This window comes from Ictidomys tridecemlineatus, chromosome 7 (assembly GCF_052094955.1).
Source record: "Ictidomys tridecemlineatus isolate mIctTri1 chromosome 7, mIctTri1.hap1, whole genome shotgun sequence".
Classification (NCBI taxonomy): domain Eukaryota; kingdom Metazoa; phylum Chordata; class Mammalia; order Rodentia; family Sciuridae; genus Ictidomys; species Ictidomys tridecemlineatus.
In genome coordinates, this window is record NC_135483.1 from 94,091,430 (window position 1) to 94,110,196 (window position 18,767).

Genomic DNA, 18,767 nt, shown 5'->3' on the forward strand with positions numbered 1-18,767 from the left:
GGTCCACCATGGGAGGGAGAGGTGGACCGGTCCATTGGAATCAGGATTCTTGGCTTCTATTAACACACGCTGAATGAATCTGCCGCGCTCCGGGAGAAGACCACTTGCAGGGTTCGAGCCCGGTCTTGCTGTAGCCCAAACGCGCACTGGTCAAAGCGACCCAAGTAGCAAATGACCTTTAGGCCGACAGAGTTGTTTTTTTTTTCTTTCCTTTGTATATTCTTTTGAAAAGACAGCGACTGGGGTCGTGGGGGAGACTGGATGGGAGAAGAGGGTGTACCCAGCATCTGTAGTCTGCTGAGTAGAACCGGGCTTGGGGACCAGAAAGGCATTTATCATTAATGGGAGCCGGGAAGGCACTGACTAGTGATTTCTTGGGTCCAGACGTGTTGTGTCTGCAGAGATGAGATGCCTTGTGTTGGCTGAGGGTTATTTCTGTCCCTTTTCCGTCCCTCCACACCCACCACCCCTTTTTGTTTCGATTTTAGGGATCTGAACCATAAGAGTGTGGTGGATCCCCATCTCGTCTCTTTTCCTGAATTGGGGGTGATTCAGGAGTTCAGCGACGCTTTTTCCCAAAGTTGGAAGGTCGGGAGCGCTGAGATGCTTTGGCTAGGAGAGGGGAGGCTATGATGAGCCCACTGAAGGTGCGGTCACGTTAACATCAATTAGAATTGGACAGAGAAAGCCGCGCTTAGGTCAGCGCAGAACTAAGGAGCTGGAGGACCCAGGCAGGCATTGGAGTACTGGAGACAGGGCTCTTTGCCCGGATCGCACTGTCAAGGGCTGCTGGAGGCGTTCCCGGCAGAGACACTCCCAGTTCATCACCAGAAGTGGGGTGCCAGGGGGTGCAAACAGCTAGACTTCAGCAGCAGCTGGGTTCTTCGTGTATTCTAAGCACTGAAGAGCATGTTAAGGGAGCTGTCCAAATCGCCCAGGAGTGGCGGCAAGGCAGAGGAAGCAATGCCAGGAATGCTGTTATTAATATTCCAGTCTTGGTCATCTCTCCTGGCTTGTGGTCTCTTTTCTCCCTTTTCCTCCCCTTCTCATTTCCCTCACATATGTTTCACACAGGTGGTGGAGATTATTCAATGCCTTAAAGATCCCTCTCGGTTTATGTGGTTGAATGTTTCAGTTTTTACAAAGTGTTTATGTTCTTGAACGGTCTCTTTGCTCCATATCCTTAGATAAGTGTGAAAATATTAAAACATTGTATCATAATGTTTCTTTCTCTTATAGTCCCCCCCCCACATCCTGGCACACATTACAATATAAAAACTGGTTAGCTGATGCATAAAAATAATTTCAGTAGAGGAGCATGGGTCCTCTTTCAGGCTGACAGCCTTAAATTTCATTAACAAGCCACTGAGCCTCTCTACTGCTCTTGGAATGATGCTACCAATAAGAACGATTAGTCAGGTGAGAGTCCCCACATGAAATCTTTGCTCACTAACCTGTGACACCAGCTGGTTACTTGAGGTGCTGCAAACAGTTCAGTGATGGAGGTGGGGAGGAAGAGGCAAAGCAGAGCACACAGACGCTGTGAATGTATATGTAAATAGTGGACACGTTGTGTATGCACAGGAAATCCCTTTGTCACTACTAATCTGTTACTTAAAATTCACAGGATGAGATAGGTTCAAGCTTGAATCCATTTTCCTTGTTAGTATGCACATTTTTATGGCCACTTCAAATATTCAGGGAGTGGCCATCTGCATAAATCCTGTTTTAATTGAGCATTTTAAAGTGATTTTTTTCTGAGTGTCTACATGATTTCAATATGTCAGAGGTATGCATTTTAAATTTGTTAAAATTCAAGAGATAGATTTTGCCAAGGAAAGAAAGTCCGACAGAAATACACATAGCAGTATCCCTGAGAGACTTTTTTTCAAAATTCCTAGGAAATTGTTATGTCTAGGATATTCTTTTGTCCAAAGATTGACATGTGAAATGATCATCATATAATGTAGAGGTTTGCTGTGAATACTTAAACCACTTTTTGTTAGGCTCACTAAGATTTTATGAACAGAATTAGTCATTATGGTTTAATTCTGCAATTGCCACACAACTTTCATGCATTACTAGATACAATCCCTCTCCAAAAATATGATTAATTTTGCTAGCTTCTATGATGATTAAAAAGAATATTCACAAAGTTAATTTAAGATGTACCTTTATGAAATTATACCTAGTGGTTAAACAGGGGGCATGCTTCAGCTAATCATTCACTATGTATTGATTTGGAATGATTTAAACTTTTGAATGTTGCCAAAAAAGTCTTTCAGTTTCCATGATAGAGATTTTTATAAACCTCAAAAAATGCCTTGCCTGGAGGCCATCAAATACCATTTAGCACAATGGAAATCCATAGTATTTTTTTAAGCAAAAATGATTATGAGTCATATAATTTGTTTACTGTTATACTTTTACAGGAGGCTTGACCTCCTGTTTCATCTTATCTGTTCCCTCTATCACAGGGTACCATGATCAGAGACTCCCGTACCCAGAAATCTGCCTGGGTTTTTAAAAATATTCTCTTAATGTTCTGAACTACTAAATATTCTCTTAACATTCTGAACTATTAGAAAGAATTTGATCATGTTAGTAATCTTTCTCTTAGAGTTTCGTTGATTAAACAAATGGTTACAACAGTTATTTTCATGGTTTTTATAATATTCTACTTTTATTAAATATCTAAAAATAAATGCTTTGACATAGGCAGATGCAGTCATTTCCACTTAACACAATCAATACCTCACTCTACACTGAGGAATCCAAAAATCTTAAATGACTAGTTGTAATTTATTATTTGAAAACAATCACCTCCTGTCATGCATAGACTACTGTTCTTGGGGTTGGATAAGAAAACATTTATTGAATGCAATTTTCTTCTTGAGTCACAGATCAACTTTTTGAGGCACAGCCTGTTGCTATTTCCATTATAAAAACAAGAATAGAGAAGATTATAGAAATCAAGCAGTTTGACCAAACTTATCTTCAGAAGTGATGGAGGTCATGGGAGTAGACTTAAGAGCTCCTTTAAGTCTGTAGCCTCATCTCCTATTTTCTACACAATCACCACTAACATATTCCTATTATAGGAAGAGAGACTATTTGCACAATCTGAAAATTGTACATCAGTGTGTGTGTGTGTGTGCCCATTACCTTAAATGAAAAATGGATAAAGAATTTGTTTAAATCTTCAACTGTAAGTGTAAATGATAGCTTTTGAAAATTTAGTCAAGTACTTTATTAATTTTAAAGTTAATATCTCCTCTATTGATCTAAACAATAAAAAAATGAATTATATCGATTCTCATAAGCATCTAGGAAGTTTTTAGAAAAGATTTTTAGTCTTTGTGGCATTTGCCTCTGGAGATGATGAGATTCTCAAGGTTTTGTTAATAGAATACATTATTTTTAGTAAGGAGAGCAACTTTAGAATTTGCTCATATTTCCACCAGGTGGCAGCCTTCTGCTGAATCCAATGGGGGAAAATATTGCCTAAAATACTTGGCTTGTCATCTCAGCTCCAAAAACAAAACAAAAACAAAACAATACACCCCATACACAGAAATAAAAAACAAAAACAAACAAAATGGAAGGAGCCCTATTTTCTGAAATATTGAAATGGTTTGCCTCCAAAGGTGGCATTAGTTATGCTCTTTCTTTCTTTCTTTCTTTCTTTCTTTCTTTCTTTCTTTCTTTCTTTCTTTCTTTTTTTTTTTTAAATCATTTTGGCAGAAAATCAATCTCTTACAATTCAGCATGTGGCAGCCTCTTCATGAATTAATCTATGGTCAGAACTGTGATAACATAAAATGGGTAAAACACCTTCTGGAAAATATCCCTTGTACTTTTGACTCTTAAATATTATGATTTAAGAATACCAATTTCAATGTAGAAATTGGTATTCAGTGTTTTTACTTTAGCTTTGGTCAACCCGACCAGATTCAAATTTTCAAATGTATGCTTGAAAAAACAATTGCAGAAAGTTTATTCTTCTGTGTTCACTTGCTAATATGTAAACATGTCATAATTTAGTCAAATAAGCTATTATTTTTTCACATGGATCCTTGAGAATAAGTTTCATAAATCATCTGAAAAAGCTATTTGATAGAAGATTTATAACTTTGCTTCTAATCTTTCAATATTTAAAATATAAGTATATAATGGGGATACAGATTTATATATTTTGTTAGAAATATAATTTCAGTTGAATAATATCTTATTTTATACTTTTTAGATAACATGATATTAACTATGTAATATAGTATATAGTATATAATATAAATATTTTTATGAAAAATTCTATCTACTGAGTTAAGAACATACCACAAAATATTGCTTGTTGGGAAATATCTAATATGTATAAATATATCTATTCTTAATTTCAGTGACTGAACAAACTGCACATTTAAAAAAGATTAGATTATATAAAAACAAGTTAAAGAAAATTGTGTTATTAAATATTAATGCTGCTTTATCTTATGAGGCATATTTCCTTGAAAATGAAATATTCAAACTAAAATTCTCCCTGTCTGGTAAAAAAAGTAAAGCTCTTTGAAAATTTCAGTTTCTTGGATGATTTATGATTATAGAATATTTGAAGTTATAGTAGGTATAAGCATATTTAATTTATTTACAGTACATAGAGTGCTAGAATGTGTTTTATACCATCAACCATAAATGTTTATTTAACATTAACTATGAGTTATGCACTGGAATTCACGGATCCAAGTTCATATACATTCCAGCTCCATGAGGACCTACTGTGATTATTTTGGGCAGGGTAACTCAATTTCTCCATTTCATCCATGAATAGAGGTGACTAGAGGTCCTTTGCATGCTTGTTATAAGGACTAACTGAGTTAGCATGTAAGTTTTCAATAATACCTTATACTAAATCTTCACCTTAAATATACACTCTGGGAATAAGAATCTTTTATATATAAAAAAAAGGAGGATCAGTAAACCACAGATAGCTAGTACATTGTTTTAACATGTTACAAATAATCACATTATTCAGTACGAATATTTGTTAGATTACACATGAGTTTGTGCATACATGTAAATATTATATTAATAGATTTGGACATTGGGTCTAAATTTGGGAGATATTCACACTTCAAAACATTTTTTTTTCCATCTCAGCAGCCATTTAGTCAAAACTTACTTCTTCACCATCCCATTCAGTGCAGGACAAGACTTAAAGTAAACTTTGGCTGATTCTCACTAACAGTTGAACTAGCTTCTAAATAGGTTGCCTCTTATTCCCAATGCATTCACCTAATAAGATAATTGATCTGAGAAATAAAATACTTGAAGAAAAAAGGGATGTGATTTATAGAACTATGTCAAGGGATGGATGAGATTTTGGTCAGTGTAGCAGGAATGTGTACAGAAATGGAGAACTCAAGACTCCAGGATCTGACCCCCTATTGTCATTGGTGGTGGGAGAATTGGACTAAGCATTGCCACCATGTATTTTCATACTTGCTAAGGGACTTTATGCATGTCCTAATCAAGTTCATGTGCTATTGAACATTATAATGGGGACATATGCTAAGACATGCTTTAACCCAGAAAGTTCAAATCTTTTTTCGATCTGAAGACCTGCATAGGGTCCAAAATGGGTCAAGGAATATAAACTTCCCCACAAATGCACTGCCTCATGTTGTTATCAATGTTTCTTCCCTGAGTTTATGCTGCCCCTCCTCGAGAAGTCAAATAGCTTAGTCCTGATTATTTCCAGCACACTGTTGTTTAAAAGTTTTTATTGATCTGATTAACAATTTTTTTTCCAACAATGAATCTCTGTGTGCATTTTCCTGTCTGGAGAGCACCTGTTCTTTAAGACTTTTGAACTGGTCACCTACCATCCCCATAACAGCTAGATGCCCTTATCACCTATTACATATTAGCTGAAGGAATGCTTGTCATTTCCAAGATGGCAGAGAGGCGGCTGGGAAGGGGAGATCAGTGAAAAGAATGGGGCAATTAGGATAAAGTGTTGTAAAGTTTTATTGTTGTCAAGTCATCCCCAAGTGTCAGAATTTCAGACAGGCCCATACATAAATTATAATGTGACAATAAATACAGGCAACTCAGTTTCATTGGACACTGAAAAAAAATAAATGCTCTATTCGGAACTGTTTTGTTTTAGGAATTATTGTCCACAGTTCTTTATTACAACTTCTATGTAATAAAATTTTTATTTTATTTTTATCACAAAATATTTGGAAAACCTTAAGATGTTAATTTTATCCAGCATTAAGGTGATATGCCTGTTTCATTAATCAAAATGGTATGTTCTGCAACATTTTTGGAATTGCCAAATGATTTTCAGTTTGTTGTTTTTGGGGGGCGGTCAACTTGATGTAGGATTGAGAACAGAGAGAAACAGATTTCAGGCTGCATCCTTCACCTACCGTTAACTATGCAACTATAGCCCCTCAGAAATTCTTGAAATGGTGAGAATGTAGTAATGATTAGCACAGGAAGTGTGAATGGTTTGTATAGCATCTGCCCAAAGCAGAAACTGGATAGGTATTTTATGGTAATGCTATTGCTCTTCTACATCTTTGGAGGAGATCATTTCATTTTTTGAAGGGCAATTTTGCATTTATGTTATTGAAAATGCTGAATAAATATGAGTGTACACCTTTAAGAAATGTACAGGCAACATAATACATGAGTATAATAAGTATATAATCAATATACATACATATTATATGATATTGAGTTGATGTATGTATACTTAGTATCTAAATACATGAAGTATTTTACAGTTAGATTATCACAGGACATTAGATAAAAAATCCGTTGTGGTAACTTGACCGATTTCTGCTATTTTTAAACAACCTGTTTCCCCAAAGGCCTTAGAATCTTTTCTGAAGTATTCCTGGTTTAAAATTCTCTTTCCAGAAGTTTGATTCCCAGAAATGATTGACATAGAAATTCTTTGCATATGGGAACTGGTGATATATTGACTTGAAATTCAAGGAAAGTTATTTGAATGTATAATCAACACAGACTTTTACATTTGAAAATGCTCTCCAGACAAGCTGTGTATTGTCTGACTTTACTATTATTGTAATTTATCTTGCTTATTGATTTTCCTGGGTTAGGACAAAAACCTATGTATCAAATTGCAAGACAGCAAATGAAGAAAAGTGAGGGAAAAAGCCATTTTTATGATCTTTAGCCCCACCCCCCCCTTTTTTTTTTGAGAGCTAAATGAAGATTCAGTTTTTTATTTCATCTAAGGGTCTCCGCTCTGAAAACAGCAATGCGACAAAACTGAATTATATAATTGGGAACTTGAATGGCAGGCTCTCTCGTGATTTATTTTCAAATAATGGACCAGAGAGACTACTTGAAGTTGCATTAATAATGCTTGTTCAGGAAGCAGTAGGCCTTTCTTGTTACTGGAACATGAGTTTACTTTGGGTGTAAGGAACTGAGTTAGTGAAAACCCTGATACTCATGCCTCTGCTAATCACTTTGTGCTGCCAGAAATGGTTTAATTTAAGTAAATGAATGCAAGAAATGACCACTTTTTATTTTACATGTTTTGAAACAAGTGCTGGAAGTCTTTTTTTTTTTTTTTTCATAAAGCAGCCTTTTAATTCAATGCTTCACAAAACTTGCCTAATAACTTCTTCTCCCTTAGAAACAATTGAAGATTAGGCACCAAGGCAACCTTCAATCAAATTGAGCTAAAATATATACCCTTTTGAGAGGAAAAAAAAACCAACCTGAATTTCATGAAGAATTTCTCCAATTTAGAAATAGATCATTTGTTTGACTATTTTACTCTATAATTTAAATTTTCTGTGATTTTGGTCATCTATGAATTTCTGAAAAGATTTTTTTTAATCTACCAATTAGCTTCTAGGGATTCTGAAGGAAAAAGATTGCACATACCACTTGTTTCCTTTTTTAGAGTACTAAAGTACATAAGGCTTAAGAAATAAAGTGAGTATGTTTTCACGCATCCAGCATTTAAGGGTTATTTCTTTTCTCTGATCATAGGGATTTTGTGTATTCTACTTCTTGACAGTCAAATTGATGGTGATAGGTGTGTGTGATTTGAACCTGGAATTGAAGTGGAAGTACTTCATCCTTCTTCACAATCTATGGAGTTTGATTTTCATTGCTCTAAATGAGACTCACATAATGTTAGTGTCACTGTGGCATTGAGTGGTCTCTTCTCCTACAGATTTCCTTTTTACTCATAGAGTTGGTCTCAAAAGGGTTCTTCTGGGTTCTGTCATTTTCCTTTGCATTGGTTGTGTCTGCCATCTCCAAGTTTAAATTCAGTTCCTCCCATTTCTTCACATCTCTGAAAGCTATTATTTTTCAAAAACTTGATTTTCTGACTTGTAGAATGAATACCTCGAAATCAGTACCAGCCTCACTTTTCTGAATTACCCCCTTCAAATAGCCAAAACATTATAAATTATGACAACATTTTGAGAAATTACTCTGTCCCCTGAATCTAACATCTCTGTTTTGAGATCTGGAAACAGACAATGGAGAAGCAAAGTGACCTGTCTAAGGTCACACCATTGGTTAGGGTTGGAGGTTCAACTTCATTCTGGGTATATGATAGTCAGCTTTTCATATTTGTGAAAAAGAGAACAAACTTAGAGCATGGAAAAGTTTATTTTGCCTCATGGTTTCAAAGTTTAATCCATGGTGAACTGACTCCATTGCTCTGTGCATTAGGTCAGGCAGAATGGCATGGCAGAAGGGTGTGCGGAGGAAGGTTGCTCACCTCATGGCATCCAAAAAGCAGAGAGACAAAGGGGAAAGGGGTGCAGGGGCAGATGAACTTTTGTATAGTGCAGCCACAGTGATCCCCATCCTCCATCCACACCCCCCACCTGCCTACAGTTATCACCTGGTTAATCCATTCAAACTAGGATATACTGATTAGGTTAAGGTTCTTGCGATTTGATCATTTTACCTTTCGATATTCCTGCATTCATATTCAAAGGTGGATTTTGGGGGATACTTCATATCCAAACCATAACAGGATATTTTCACATATGACCATTGCTCATGTGGCATGATTCCAGATTCAGCTGCCAATGTAACCTTCGACAGTGTCATGGTGACACATCTGCCTCCCTTAGCATTTGACACGAGTATAAATATACATATGCCCATCCGCTTATAGTTTTGAGTACAGAAGCCAAACTCATTTGACATTTCTTCATATTTCCTTTGTGATATGTTAGTCCTAGGCCAGTTGTTCTTGGACTTTAAACACTTACCACAAGACTAAAGACTATGAAGTCATAGTCTTGACTATGCATATACATGTTCTTCACTGTGCTGTGACAAGAAATCACCTCACAGCCATGAAGTCATTTTGAAAATAAACTAGGAGATCCACTGCTCCAAGGAAAGGACAGTGTCTCTCTCTGCACAAGCAGAAGCTGTCTTTCTTCGGCTTCCCCTTGCTGCAGTAAGAATGAACTCCCCCTGATCTTCACATTCCAGACAGAACTGTAATCATACCAAATTCCAAGGCCAGACTTGAAAAACATTTATATGCTAAATAAATAAATTCATGTGATGATGATTTGAATTACACAGAATTTTTTTTCTATTAGAAGAAACTGGGACCACCAATTCATTTCACTCATGAGATGGAATTTAACCATGGAATTTAACTCAACCTTAAACCTAGATCCTTGATTTTTTTAGTTTAAGCAATTTACCCAAGTTTTTTTCTAAATCTGTTACTTCATCTGTAAGTAGAATAATATTTACCTTGCAGTATTGTTGTGTAAGTCAGCAATGAGATGGGTTATTATTTAGGTTGCTGCTGAAAAATGGTATGCTTATTATTTGACTATTAAAATGTGTTGGATCACTGTACCAGACATGTGTCATGTGATGGAAAATCAGACTATGTTAAATGTTGAGGTTCCCAGAAGTTGGGAATCCTAGCATTAAAGCGGCTTTTTCCATTGCTTTGACTAAATCAGGAACTTAAGGTTGCCTTTAATATTGAGCTCCTGTTTTTATTGATATGGAGATTATATGGAGTCATCCTGGCTCTAAAGCAAACATGGATTAGGAGTTGGTTAAGAAAATGTATGACATCCGTTTTTATATTCCTTATAAATGCAAAGAAGTCAACAACATTTGGATTTTGAAGATGAAGAACTGAATATGCATTTAATTTCCTGAATTTGTTACTTCCTTTCCCTATCTCATGGTTAAATTCCATCTCATGCTTATAATATATTTTGTATTCGGAGTGCCGCTTCGTTCCTTCTCAGAGCTACAGTCCTTGAGCTGTAACAGCGAATCCAAAAAAACTAATATGGAATCACAGATGGTGCAAATATTTGAAAATAGGTAAATACAATCTAGGATTAGCTGCTTGGGCTCAGAAATGTCAGCTTCACATTGCTTATTGGTCACACAAGGCAATTTTAGTTAAGGAAAACCCAGGGCAAAAGCATCATGATAGAAAATTGCTGGTTTGGAGTTGTACCACATAACAAGCCCATAATTGTTATATAAACCTCAAAATGAGTCACTCTGTAACAAGGAAAAGGTATTTCAGAGAGGTCACAAAGCACCAAGAGGTTATACAGGGGATAAAAAATTAAGCAGATATCATAACAGTACTGTACCATCTGCTAGCTTCAATTTAAAGCCAATTTTTAGGCAAAAATACCCATTCATATGGATATGCTTTAGGTAAGAACATATTAAATGGCTTAAGCATCCGAAGCAACAGTCAAATTGCCAGCATGAAATCTACAGTGGTAATTATTAGTAATGGGTAAGATATGCTCCTCAATTTCTGTCTCTGAAAGTTTTTAAAGACTAGAATCTGATTCTTATTCAGTTTTCCCTTTTTAAGAAATGAATACCTGTTAAAAGAATCTTAGAACTGACCATGTGATTCAGTTGGTATACTGGTAAGACAATTAAGAATTTGAGTATGACACAAAAGTATGACACACAAAAGTTTGAGTATGACTCAAATCAGACCACTGATAAATTTGAGGGATTAGAAACCAGACCTCCTATCTCCCAGATGAAGAGGTGATAGAGTCTCACTCAATTATCAGAATCATAGAAATGATTTTTGTTTTTTTTTATGATGATTGATGACAATAAATGATGATGAAGGTTAAAGTGGGGAGTTTTTAGCTGGATTAAGTTTTTTTTTGTTTTTAATTTAATTTTTATTTCTGGGTAGTAGGTTTATCAAGACTCCATCTTCTTAAGTAAATTCTATCTGGTAGCAAAAATTTTAACCATGTTATGGTTTGGGTGATGTCTAGATTTTTGTTTCTCAGGTGAAGCAGTAGAGATTTTGGAAGACTTGCTCTAGATCAGATATGAAGGTCTATAAGACAGTACTGATCATGTTGAAGTACATGGCTGTAAGGGAAAACATATGCTTCTTATATAACTACATAGTGAACATATGTCAAGGGTTTAATTAATGAAAGAACTTCCAAGATGGTGAAGCTGGTTCAAAATGCATTGGAGAAAGGCAGTTTTATATAATCAGTGAGGAAATGAATGACTAAAAGCTTTCAAATTATGTACAAAACAGGTTAATATCAAAAAGAGCATCTAAATCATAAACTTTGTGATTTTCAAATTTAGAGCAGGCGATATTTTTCTTTGCAACTCACCTGTCTTTAAATTAGTATCTAACTTATTCTGAGCCTGTAAAATAATAAATAGTAAGTCAAAGAAAGGTTGATTCTTTTACAATTATATAATCTTTGCATATGTTGATAGCTAGTGCCCTAATCTGATAATGAAAAGATGGACTTATAGTCATACTTTAATTTCATCTGCACTTTTCAAAAATCTTTCTTAACGTTCCCAACCTCAGAAAATGGTGCAATATAAGCCTTTACTTGGTGTCACAGCCAACTTCTTAAGCAATTTGATCAAAGCTCTCTACAAGCCCTATGGAACTTCCAATGTCAGATTTGATTCACCAGCAGTGAGGTCTTGGAATGCAGCCAGTCAACCAACACTACTTGTAGGTCCCTCCCAACAAATTGGTCCAGGTGTCTTTGAAGGATAGAGGAGAACAATTTGGTAATCTCAAATAGCTCTTCTGTGGAGAAAATGAGATAAGATAATTGCATTCAAGAAAGTGAAAAGCCATTTTTTGAGGATTTAGCAAAAAAAGACCCAGATCAAATTCTATATTGGTATTGTCCCTAGAGATGGCTGCTTTCAGAACTGCTCTTAGGTAGAGAGAGATAAGCTATCCATGTGGTCTGATGTAAGATATATCATAAATTTTCTTTCCCTTGTCACTTACTTCCCTGACCGCCATTATTCCGCCTGAAAAATAGCTCTTCTCATCCATCTGTGTGTAGCTGGAATTCTACCATGACTTCCTCTGTTCTTTTAACTTAAGAGTCACTTAGCAGCTTGTATCTAGTTTATATTTATTTGTCTCTCCATGATTGCATGATATACTGTCTTCAGAACTGATGTTTAGAATCAAGAAAAATGAGGGCTTATGAATGAAAGACATGGGGCCAAAAGCAAATAAACACTGAAATGGGACAGACCATCTGAGTTCTACTCAGGAGTTGATTTTTACATTTTATTTACTTTTAATCAATTTAAAAATAGCTGCATGTTTCTAGTGGCTACCAAATTAGAGAATCATTATTAGGCAATTGTTTTTTAAATGTCAGTGGTACATATCAATCACTTAAGGATATTGATGAAAAACAGATTTGAATCCTGTAAATCTGGGTCAGGTGGGGTCCAAGATTCTGCATTTATAACATGGGTCCACATGATTTCTAGTGTGTGGACCCCACTTTGAGTGGTATGTCTTTATTTCTCAGCAGAATAATGATTTCTGATTTTATGACTTTGGTCAGACTGATCTATGTCATAGAAGATGAGTCTGAGGGGTCTGTAGCAAAATTATTCACACTTATAATTATTCTAATTGTAAAGGGAAAGGAATTCTAGTGATAAAACTGTTGATATTTTATCATTTTTGATGATAGCTAAAAAATTTTGAGTCTATTGTATTTATTTATATCATGCAGTTGTCAAGTGTGTAAATTTCATTTAATCCTTCCCATAACCTTATGTAATAAATAGTATTTTTATTTCAGTTTTGCAGATGAGCAACTGAAGTTAAGAGATTCCCAAGATAATAGGGATAGGAAATGGAGAAGTTATTGTTTGGTCACATATAATCATATATGTCACATATATGTCACCAATAACTTTTCATTATTAAATTAAGGCCAGAGATTTGTTGCTTGTAATGGGTCAATAAATTATATTTGACTAAGCATTGTAAATAAAAGCAAAAAAAAATAGACAATGGAATCAATCAAGCTAAGAAGACTCTGCACAGCAAAAGAAACACTCAACAGAGTGCAAAATGAACCTACAGGATGGGAAAACTACTTGCAAACTATTCATCTATAAGGAATTAACATTGAGAATATACAAAAAAACTTTAAAAATTTAATAACAAAAGATCCAATTAAAAATGGGCTAGGATATGAATAGTCACTTCTCAAAAGAAGAAATTCCAGTGACCAACAGATTAACAAAAAAATGGTCAGCTTCATTTGCCCCTAGAAAAATGTAGAACAAACCCACAATGAGACAGCATATTACACATTTAGAATGACTTTAATCAAAAAGAAAAAAAAAACGTATATAAGAAAAGCTGGTGGAAGAAAGGGATCTCTTATACTCCTGGTAAAGATGTAAATTAGTATAGCTACTATGGAAAAGCGCATAGATTATTACATATAAACTAAGTTAGACCTACCAAAGGATACAGCTATCCTTCATGTGTTATCTCCAAAGAAAACAAAATCAGCATTATCAAAAAGAGACTCCCATAAGTCCAAGTTTGTAATTATACTATAAATAATAGCTAAGATATGGAATCATCATAGATGCCCATCAACTGAGGAATAAGTAACGATAATGTAGTATATATGTACAATAGAGTCTTACTCAGCCATGAAAAGAATGATATCATTTATTTTTAATTTTTAAAATTTGTTCTAATTAGTTATACATGAAAGTAGAATGCATTTGGACACATTGTACACAAATGGAGCTCAACTTCTCATTCCTCTTGCTGTACATGGTGCAGAGTGACACTGGTAGTATAGTCATACATGTATGTATATAGGGTAATAAAGTCCATCTCATTCCACTGTCCTTTTCAGCCCCTCATTCATCCTATCCCCCACTCCCTCTGCCCAATCCAAAGTTCCTTTGTCACCCCTCTATTATGGATCATCATCCACTTATCTGAGAGAACATTTAGCCTTTGTTTTTGTGAGTTTGAATTATTCACTTAGTATGATATTCTTCAGCTCTATCCTGAAAATGCCATAATTTGGACATTATGTTCAGTAAAATGTCAGATGCCAAAAACCAAATTTTGCATGTTTTATCATATAAGTTGTGTTAGTTAGCCTTTGGTAACCAACAAAACAAAACAAAACAAAACAAAAACAAACAAACCAAAAAAAAAAAAAAAACCCAAAAAACAAACCCTGACAAAAACAATTTAGAGGAGGAAATTTTATTTTGCTTCATAGTTTCAGAGATTCACTCCATTGTGGACTGACTGCATTGCTCTGGGCCAAGTTGAGGCAGAAGGTCTTGGTGAAAGGGCATGGCACCATGCTTCATTCATGGTGGCCTTGAAGCAGAGAGGAAGCAAGGGTAAGGGGCCTTAGGGAAGATGCACCCTTTCAGGGCAAACCCCTAGTGACTCATCTCCAGCCATACCCCACTTGATTACAATTTTAAGTCAGTCCATTCAAACTCAGATGGACTGATTATGTGACATCTCTCATAATCCAATCATTTTACCTCTGAATATTCCTGCATCAACAAAGAAGCTTTTGGGAAACACCTCACAACCAAACTATGACACATGTGGATGTTAAAAAAAAGTTAATTGGAATAAATAATAGTGATTACTACAGGCTGGGAAGTGTGGGGGGCAAGAGAGAGAGAGTGGGAAGTTATATTGGGTGTTCAAATAAGTAATAAGTTCTCATTTTCTACAGAAGAGTGGGAGGTTTGTAGTTCACAATGAATATTTGTTTATTAGAAGCTTGAAGACTTCAAACACAAATTAATGCTAAGGAGATAGAAATATTAATTACCTAATGTGATAATTACATTTTATATACGTATACTGAAATTTTACACTGTACCCATAAATATGGACATTATTACATTAATCAAAATTTGTTAACTACCTTGATTTGATCATTATACCCAGTGTAACATGTATTGAATTCTCACATAGTACCCATTAAAATAACAATTTTGTCATTAAAATAATAATTGAAATATCATTTTAAAAACAAAAAAATATATTAAAAGAGGAGTTGGAGGGGAAGGGAGGGAGCATGGGGTAATTAATGATGGTGGAATGTGATGATCATTCCTATCCAAAGTACATATATAAAGACACTAATTGGTACGAGTATACTATGTATTCAACTAGAGATATGAAAAATTGTGCTCTATGTATGTAATAAGAATTGTAAGGCATTCTGATGTCATATATAGATAAAAAATTTAAAAAATCATATTTAACTTTTCCACAGCTGATAGCAGTAATAGTCATGTCAGTGTTGTAGCGATAATGCTCATTAGAACTCTGTGCAGGTTAGTATTGTCATTCTCATTTCAAAGACAGGGAAAGTGAGGTGAGGTGAGGAGAGGTATATTCACCTAACAAGGGCTGCATGACCTCTAAGTGGTCATGAGATGATCAGAGAGTGAACTTCAACTCTCTGACTCTAGAGGCAGTTTCTCTGATGTTCAGTGCACGCCTGATGTTTGTAGGTGATATGTTGACAGCATGGGTCCCTTCATCTGCATGAGGCAAGTGCATAGGCACACAGGTGCACCAGGGCTGGTGAAACGGCAATGAGACATAGACACCTACTTTTTCAAAAATAAACAAAGATAATTTGTTAAAGAATCCAACTGTCAGAACACCTGTTTTTATAAAGTCTGGGTTCTTATTTTAAAAGCAACAGAAGACTATGCACTATTAAATAAATGTGTCTGGTGACTTTCATATAAAAATAAGTGAAAGAGCCTAGATAGCTTGAATATGCAAAAATTTCCCAGAAACAAAGAAAAGAAAGGAAAATAATAACAATGGCTGTCTTTTAAAAGAATGGTAGAATGAGGAGTGGAGTAGCTGGGAACACTTCTGAGAGGTAGATATCCTCCTTTGTATATTTGTGTAATATTTGAGGTTTGAATTACATTAATATCTTATTCAGAAATAAAAACAAACTATATGCTTTGCTTAAGATCAGGAAGTAGAAAAAAATAGACTTAGTGAACATTGGTCACTGAACCAAACTGATAAGAGACTTCTGAAAAATGAGACTTAGATCTGACATCCAGAATATTAAGAGGCTGAGGACAAAGTATGTCTTCAAATTTATTAAAACGATGAAGCCAATTTGCTGCTAAGGTTGTTTTGAGAGATAAGAGTTTTAAACTTTTCTGAATTGGAAAGTTTGTACAGATGTTCCTTCACTTACCGTAAGGTTGTATCCTGATAAACCCAACGTAAGTTGAAAATATCATTCCCAAAATGCATTTTGCATTTCACCTTCCAACCATCCAAGCTCCACAACACAAGCACACTGTAGAGCACCCATTCTTTCCCTCCTGATCACGGAGCTGCCTGAGAGCTGCAACTGGCAACTGCTGTCCAGTTTCATAGAAGAATATCAGTCCCCATATCACTAGCCTGGGAGAAGATCAAGACTCAAAAGTCAAAACAGGTTTTCTACTGGATGTGAATCACTTTCCTACCATTATAAAGTGGAAAATTGTAGGCCAGGAAACATCTATATATATACAAACACATACATACATATACATCTTACAGTTCTCACCAGTTTTTCACGGATGTAAGATATTTTAGGGTTATTAAATCTAACACTATTTTAAATATTGACTTCATAGAACATAACCTAAATTATACGTTTTAGACAAGGAAGAATAACTTTTCTGCTTTAAAATACTCTAGGTAAATATGAAATATACATGGTTAACTTTTCCAAGTAAACTACATTTCTGATTGAACATATGGAAGGCAGGACCCCTGCTGTCAGCATTGCCTGCAGACAGGTGCCCACTGAACAGCACACAAACTTCCTCCTGGAGCAGGCAGGTCATGGGCGCTAGAGACTAACAGCTGAAGCTCAAATCTGTTCCTCCACTTAGAGGTCATGCACTCTTAGTCACATTACTTTAAGTTTCTGCACCTCAGTTTTCTCATCTTTAAAATGAGAATGGCAGGGCTAACCTGCACACAGAGTTTTCTAATGCACATTATAATTGCAACACTGGCATGACTACTACTGCTATGTCTGTGGAAGAGAATCAAATATTATTTATTGATTGGCCACAAGAAGCAAATCATTGGCTTCAATCTAATAAAGGGAAGAAATATAAGGTTGTTATATGCATCAGTGTATGGTACTGAAAGATAACTTGTTCATTAACTAGATAGGCTAACTTTCGTGTCTCATAACCTCTTTTAACCTCAGATCCTTGTTAACAAAACTGGAATAAAACTTCTGTCACTTGAATCTGAAATGTCCCCCATAGGCCCATATTTTAAAGGCTGACAACAAGCCTGGGGTGCTATTGGGGGTTGTTGGAACCTTTAAGAGACAGGGCCTCACGGGAAGAAGTGAAGCTAGTGTATGGGGGTACCCATGGAAGAGGACGTTGAGATCCCCCACCACTATTTCCTCTCTCCCTTTCTTTGCTTTCTGGCTACCATGACATGAGAAGCTTTGCTCTTCCTCATGCCTTCTGTCATAATATGCTGCCCCACCACAGGCTCAGAAGCAAGGCAACCACTAATCATGCACTGAAACATATGAAGTTGCAAGACAAAATCAATCATTTTTCTTTTTAAGTTGATAATGTCAGGAGGTATTTGGTTACCATGTCAACTATTGTCATTCACTTTAATGCTATGTATCTGTGTATTTGTGTGTGTGTGTGTGTGTGTGTGTGTATGTGTAAATGTACATGCATATCTTTATACCATTGGCTTACATGTGTTAATGGGTGTCTTTCAACAAACTGAATAAAGAACAGCTTCCTCCTATCAAGCATTGAACTCAGAAATGAATGTCAGCATTTGCATATTCCAGTAATTTGGAGGTAAATGATGGGCCTATCTCAGTGCACAGGTGAAGGAAAAGGGGCTATATTTTCATATTCTGAAACACAGTTCTATACCTTGTAAGATATTCATGTTAGAGGAATAAGAAGACAATATTTGAAAATTTTAACACAAAATTTAATCACAAGTACCCTATATTTCTATAATAATATAGAAGGTATTATATTTCTGCACATAAATGAAACTGCAGAGCCTAAAGCCATCTGCAAATGGATAGGATCCAGCATTATGAAAATGCTTTTTTTATATTATTATTAAGGGATATCAAGATTCTTAATATGTGATGGTGCTTACACTTTCTGATATCTTGTGGGACTAACACAATTTGGAAAGTGGGAGGATCTTTTTTTAAGAAGAATGTACTTCACTCACCTGTCTTTTTTATCCTAAAAAGGCTGCACGTGCTGTCAGTCATAGCTGATTACCTTTCTGTGAAGAAGAAGAAGAGGATCAGTTGAGAGAGAGAAATGGAAAACCTTAACGTTTTTGGAGTACTGTTTTATTTTTC

The 18,767-nt window shown here is 35.5% G+C and overlaps 1 protein-coding gene across 4 annotated transcripts in view; it reads left to right on the forward strand.

Moving 5' to 3' along the window:
• Positions 1-18,767, forward strand: part of Dpp10 (dipeptidyl peptidase like 10) — a 1,268,842-nt gene that overhangs the window by 669,843 nt on the left and 580,232 nt on the right. The gene's annotated exons all lie outside the window — the stretch shown is intronic.